Source organism: Pan troglodytes, chromosome 1 (genome assembly GCF_028858775.2).
Source record: "Pan troglodytes isolate AG18354 chromosome 1, NHGRI_mPanTro3-v2.0_pri, whole genome shotgun sequence".
NCBI lineage: Eukaryota > Metazoa > Chordata > Mammalia > Primates > Hominidae > Pan > Pan troglodytes.
The window spans coordinates 16,482,871-16,489,961 of record NC_072398.2 but is presented as its reverse complement, the minus strand read 5'-3'; the positions used below and the strand labels follow the sequence as shown (position 1 = coordinate 16,489,961).

The 7,091-nt window shown below is 44.3% G+C and overlaps 1 non-coding gene across 1 annotated transcript; it reads left to right on the top strand.

The window, feature by feature from the left end:
• Window positions 1-282: 282 nt before the first annotated feature.
• Window positions 283-387, top strand: LOC112207074 (U6 spliceosomal RNA). Its single transcript, XR_002941552.2, has one exon. It is a non-coding gene; the product is annotated as a U6 spliceosomal RNA (small nuclear RNA).
• The last annotated feature ends 6,704 nt before the right edge of the window (window positions 388-7,091 follow it).

Sequence of the window (7,091 nt, the reverse complement as noted above, 5' to 3'; positions counted from 1 at the left end):
TTAGTCAGGAATAGACCCTATGAGAAAGCACACTGGTGACGACACACCTTAAGTTAGTTGTGGTCGAATGAAAAACGAAAGTGTTCAAGCTATAGTTGTCACAGTAAGATGTGTGTCCACAGAACCCACAGTTGGAGTTTCTGAGGCATGTTTAGCATGCAAAATTGCATGAGGTTTAAAGCTAACTTACTCTGTAAGACAAGTACTTTAATACTTGTTGCTCACTTTCAGACCATCGGCGAACCCCTTTAAAAGGCCAAGGTGTGGTGTTTGTGTGGATAACAAGTAATATTGGAAGTGATACTGAAAATTGGAATGACACAGAGGAAATTAGCATGGGCCCTGTGCAAGGATAACACACAAACTTGCAAAGCGTGTAATATTTTGGGGCAAGATAAAAAATGTTCTGCGGATGGGTGGTGGTGATGGTTGCACATCAATGAGAATCAACTTAATCCCACTTAACAGTACACATAAAAATGGTTAAGATAGTAAATTTTATGTTTTATATATTTTACCATAATAAAAAAATGTAAAATATCTCATTCATTTTTATGTTGTTCACATTGAACTGAAAATATTTTGGATATGTTCATTAAATAAAATATATTATTGGCATTTTTAAAAGCCAGCATGTTGCCTAAACACAACTGGGGCAGACGTCTACTGTTGCTGTCACAGGCAGTACTTTACAATATTTATTTATATCTATTTAAAGGGCAGATGATAACTAGCCAATAATAATACATTTTATTTTGAACACCAAATGCATGGTGAGCACAGGACTAATAATTGCAGATGTAGTAACACATTTATGTCTTGCAAAAACATCGACAGGGTTATTATCTCCATTTTACAGATGAAGAAACACAGTCCTTATGAAGTTGACTGGCCAGGCATGGTGGCTCACGCCTGTAATCCCAGCACTTTGGGAGGCCAAGGCGGGTGGATCATTTGAGGTCAGGAGTTTGAAATCAGCCTGACCAACATGGTGAAACTCTGTCTCTAGTAAAAATACAAAAATAAGCCAGGCGTGATGGTGGGCATCTGTAATCCCAGCTACTCGGGAGGCTGAGGCAAGAGAATTGCTTGAGCTCAGGAGGCGGAGGTTGCCGTGAACAGAGATCACACCACTGCACTCCAGCCTGGGCGACAGAGTGAGACTCCATCTCAAAAAAAAAAAAAAAAAAAGGAAAAAAATTGACTGATTCAAGGTCACATGGCTGATAAAGGCCAGGAAACAAACTCAGGCCAGTTGGCTCCAAAACCTGCCGGGTAAGTCGAGGCTACCCATAGAAACAGGAGGAAATGGCAGCCATGAACTCAGGGCCTTGGGCAGGGGCTAGTATGGTGGCTGGATCAGCCAGGGCGTGACAAAGCTGAAGTCCCAGAAGATGTGCATCTGCCTGAGCCAGGCTTTGTTACAAAGGCGGGCATCCCAGCTATATTGTCAGGAATGGATGACAGATACAAAGAGCAGGGAAAAGCTTAAGCCCAAGTCAAAGATTTAGGGAACATGTTGTTTGTTTGTTTACGTTTTTCTAGAGGAATCCTACCCTCTGGGGCTGCAGTATCCGTGAGCACAGAGCAGCGCCCTTTCCTGTGAGTTCCAGGTGGTGCTCATTCCTGGGCTGTGGGATTTCCTCTTCACGCCTGCAGGCTTGGTGGAGAAGCCACCTGCTGAGGGCAAGTGTCCCAGGTGGTGCAGCCCACCATCAGTCAACAAGTGAGTCTATTCAATGCAGAGGAGCCAGTGGACTTGGTGACACTCACAGGCTACCCCTTCAACCACTGGCTGATAGATGTGTGAGAGCAATAATAGCTTTGATGGACAACCCGCACAGGACTGGGAAGGGCTGGGATTGAGAGAACTCACACCTGCCTGCACTCCCGCACCTGCTCCCTCTCCACACCTGCCTGCGTTCCTCCTGAAATGTAGTTCCCCAGGTAACCACATACTCACTCCCTCACCTCACTCAGGTCTTTTTCTTTTCAAACATGCCTTCCCTAACCACTGATTTTAAATTTGATCCTCTATCTTCAACCTGCATCCCTGTTTCTATAATTCCTGCTCTTTTTTTCCCTAACATACATTTCATTCACATATTTGTTTGTTGCCCCTCTCCTCCTGCTAGAATGTCAGCTCCATGAGGGCAGGGCTTTTTGTCTGTTATGTTTACTACTGTAACCCCAGTGCCTAGAACAGGGCCTGTTGAATGAATGAATGATGATATGCATTGTCTAGCACAGAGCTGAGCCTTAAACAATCTATGTACTTAAATACTTCCATCCGGCCAGGCGCTATGGCTCACACCTGTAATCCCAGCATTTTGGGAGGCCAAGGCAGGTGGATCACCTGACGTAGGAAGTTCGAGACTAGCCTGACCAACATGGAGAAACCCTGTCTCTACCAAAAATACAAAATTATCCGGGCGTGGTGGTGCATACCTGTAATCCCAGCTAGTCTGGAGGCTGAGGCAAGAGAATCGCTTGAACCCGGGAGGCGGAGGTCGCAGTGAGCTGAGATCATGCCATTGCACCCAGCCTGGGCAACAGGAGTGAAACGCTGTCTCAAAACAAAAAAAAATTTCCATCCCTAATTTTTCCACTGAGCTGCAAACGTAGAGTAGATTCAACTGCCAATCTGACAACCTCACTTGGCTAAGAAGAATGACAAACTAACCTGGCTCCAGGGAAACTCTTACTGCCACTGACCTTCCTCCCCTAATAGCCCTGACTTGGTCTTCCTCATCTTATTTAAAGTTACCACCATCCGTCCAGACACCTCGCCAAAAATCTAGGCATCATCCTTAATTTCTTTCCTTCCCATCCACTCACATCCAATCCATCAGCAAACCTGTTGGCTTTATCTCCAAGATGAATCCCTGCTGTGTCAACTTCTCCTTATCTCCAGAAACTATTCTAGTCCAAGCCAAGCCACCAGAATTTCCTACCTGGGTTATGCATACTCTATTAACTATTCTTTTTACACTCACTTCTTCCTATAATCCCCACCCTATAAAGCAGACAGGATGGTCTTTTAAAATGCAACGCAGACGATGTCACTTCCCTGTGGAAAATTCCTCCCAGAGTCACCACTGAATATAGACTAAGATTTAGGCTCCTTTTGTGGTTTCAATGTCCCACATGACGGGCTCTGCCTGTCAGATAAGCTCATCTGCTACCGCACACTGGATCACCTACCTTTCTGAGTCCAACACTCCCCCACGTGTCCTCAGAGCAAGTCAAGCTCATTCCTGCTTAAGGACCTTGGCTCCTGCTCTTTCCGCTACCTGGACTGCTGCGCTTCCACATCTTCACAAGGTGGTCTTCATATCCACGCATCATATCTTCACAATGCACCTTCGCATTGCCTCATATCAAATGCGACCTCCCTGGCTAAATCCTGTCACCTCCACCCTGGTCACTCTTTATCAAATCATTGTATTCTGTATCTTTGTTTCTTAGTTTTTTTAGCATGTGTTACTATCAAAAATTACGAGGTAAATTTGTTTGCTTTGTTATTTTGTCTCCTCCTGCCCATTCCCACCCTAGGTAACATGTAAATTTCCTTCCATGTGAGAAAGAACCTTATCTGCATAGTTTACAGTTTGTCACTGTGTCCCTAGTGCCTAGCACAGAGCCAGGCTTGTCAGAGGTGATCAATGAATATTTGTTGCGTAAATGGAGTCTTGTGGAGCTAAATGGAACTGCAGTGGTATTCCCATGTAACTGATGGAGGAATAGACACTTAGGGATTTCAGTCATTTGCCCAAAGGTATGCAGCCAGTAAATGGCAGAAGAAACTAGGGTTCATAGCTGGGAGCCAGTGCTACCTGGCAGAACGTCTTCTCTTGGTAAGGCTAACTTGTCAGGAGCATCTGACTTTAAAGACCTGAGGTTTTCACCGGGCGTGGTGGCTCATGCCTGTAATCTCAGCACTTTGGGAGGCCAAGGCAGGCGAATCACCTGAGGTCAGGAGTTTGAGACCAGCCTGACCAACATGGAGAAACTCCATCTCTACTAAAAATACAAAATTAGCTGGGCATGGTGACACATGGCTGTAATCCCAGCTACTCAGGAGGCTGAGGCAGTAGAATCGCTTGAACCTGGGAGGCAGAGGTTGTGGTGAGCCGAGGTCATACCATTGCACTCTAGCCTGGGCGACAGGAGCAAAACTCTGTCGCGCAAAAAAAAAAAAAAAAAAAAAAAAAAAAGATCTGAGGTTCAGACAGGTGCCCAATTACCTACTAGGCTGGAGCTTCAGAGAGCTAGTGATCAGTCAGGGAAACCTGACCTTGAGAGAGTGGGGGTACCAAGGTAAAGGCAGGACTAGCCAGAGGTCTCACTGAATAATTCATAGTGAAGCCCACCATAGGGGCACCAGGTTGGATGAAAGGTAGAAATCAAGTAAATTTGGCCACCAGAGTGAGAAGGATTCCATGGTAGCACTTCCCACTGCTGAAAGCCTGGCGAACGCTTCCTGTTTCCTTATCTGGCTTTATGGTAGTCATTTTCCTCTCCCTATTTAGAAGACATCCCAGTCTTATCCTTCTGGGCCATTCATGCTTGGCTAAGTTTCCAGCCCTGTGTCCCCTAGTGACACCTGTGTCTTGGCATGACACAAAGAGCCAATATGTATTAAAACAGCTCTGTTAGTAACCTGTATGGTGTTTAAGGAGCCAAGTGAAATCAGAACTAATAGTATTATCTGTCTGCTTAGTGCATAAATGTAATGGCATAATCTCATACAAGGAGCAAACAGAGACAGACAGAAAAACATCAGTTTAAAGGAGTCTTGTTTGACCTGTATGTAGTGTGCAACAGCTTCCTGGGTGTTCATGTTGCTGGGTTCAAGTCTCCAAAATAGTCAGCAGGCAGAAAGTCTCCTCTGTTTGATAACAGTCCCAGATCTGTCAGTTCGGTTGCCAACCCTAATTTGTAAATTCTCTTCTGTAAAGATTGCACAATTGTGCTCATTTTCTGTTGACTGTGGGCCGGCTAATGGCTGCTAATGAGTCAGCTGCTAAGTGACTCAGCACTGCATCAATAAAACAGATCCCTTCGTCCCTGAATCTGCTGGATGAAAATGATGTCTTCCTTTGTCAATGTGTCCCTTTTGGCCCCTGCTGAGAACTCATGACCTGATGTATTGTGTAAAGCGTCCCATCCTTAAAGAGCCCACTCTATCAACTCAATGAAAACCAAGAGGAATATTCCAAGTTTTTGGTGTTTTTCTATTCTGGTTTTTGTTTTCCTCACTGCAGAATGTTCACACTTGCATTCTTTCTAGTAAACTAGAAAGTCTCATCTTTCTTCTCGTGTAAGGTGTACTATTGTTGATGGCACTCTATGGGCTCTGGGTGACTGAAGGTGTGTTAGAATAGACGGGTAAGAGGAAGAGACAATGGCCAGCCTTTGGTGAATCAGGGTCTGGTTTATGCCCAGACGCACAGTTGGCACTAGCAGTAAGACAGAAAATCTAGAAAAACTGAACAATCAGCTAGCCTTGGGGGATCTTTCACAATGTAATGGGTACTCAGCAACATAAGTGTCCTAACTGGCCGCCTCTCAAAGAAAACTAATACTGCATACACAAATATAAATTGGCAACAGCTTAAACACAAGTGCTGTACGTATCACAAATAAGATGTTTCACATAATAAAAGGTATTCTCTAGAGAGGGCCCTTTTCAATAATGTCAAACATCATTTGAAGTGTTCACATATTTCTCAGGATCCATCGGGAACAGGAAATGGGAACAGAGGAAACAGGAGCAGAGGACTCAAAGGAGGCATCAAGTTCTACCTCCAGAATTAGAACAGAAAAGAGAAAGGAAAGCTGCAAACCCAGTCAATCCTGGCTGTGCGTGCATCAGAACCACACCAGCCTTCCACGTCTGAGATCCCGAGACAAGCTGCCTCTGAACCAGTAAGAGCCTCTTGCTCCTTCCTTCTGAGGAGCTACCCGGTGCCTGAGTACTGACTACATACTCTCCAGAGGCAAGTGTGTCTTCAGACTTTCCACCTTCATAGGCACAGTCCAGACCTAGTCGTGTTATTACTTCTTTGTTATGGGGCACTTTGAAATATAGAACCACGCCTTTATGTTCTAGGACACTGGTCTCTCCCCATTCCCTCTATGTTAGAACAGCACTATTGGTGCTGTGACATAGGTCACCCCCTCTTATGGACTTACACACTCCCTTTTCCATTCCTTTCATTCCACTCAAGAAATTTTGAAACAAGTGATTTCTAATTAAAATATTCACCTACTTTAATAATTTCATAATAGTAACAAATGACTTGTTAAACATTCCAATGTGTTGCAATATGGATGTGGAGAACTGCTCTTCTGGAAAAAACAATGAAGCTCGGAGATGTTTGTGACTTGCAGAGCTGGTAAGGACACCCAGGCCTGCTGACCCCCATCCAAGTGGCTTGTTCCTGAGCCTCACAGATTGTACAGGATTCTCAGATTGTGCAAATGCGGAAGTGGTGGTGGACAAGAGCCAGTAGCCTGTACATTTTGGTACATTTTCAGCCTCTGAAAAGTCATTTTTCTGTCTTGTACTTCAGTGTCCTTTCTCTCAACTCCAGGCTGCCTCACTTCCTCCTGAATACCCTTGACCCGTCTCTGCGCTTGAATCTTTGTTCACCTCCTTCTCTGGGATGAAAGGCTCTCTTCAATCTTCATTGGCTTCAAGACCTCGCAGGAGCACTACCTGCTCTCCGAAGCCTTTTCCCACTTCATGTCTTCTGGCGATCTCTCCCATCTCTCCTGCAGCTGTACCATCTCCATCACTCATTCAGGGCTTTCAGAACATCCCTGATGTTGTGAAATCGTCTTTAAAAATATTGTCGTGTCCTCTTGTTGGGATATACGTTCCTTTTGAGGAGGTATTGTGCCTTTTACCATTAATTATTTTATTTTCTTTTATTAATTATTAATTTATTAATGCATTATTCCAATCTACCAAAGATTTGAGATATCGTAAGAAAATGATATAATCTGAGAAGATAAAATTAGCAGTGAAGGTAGTTCATGTGAAAGGGAAAACAAGAAAAGGAGACATGTTTTCACATCCCTAG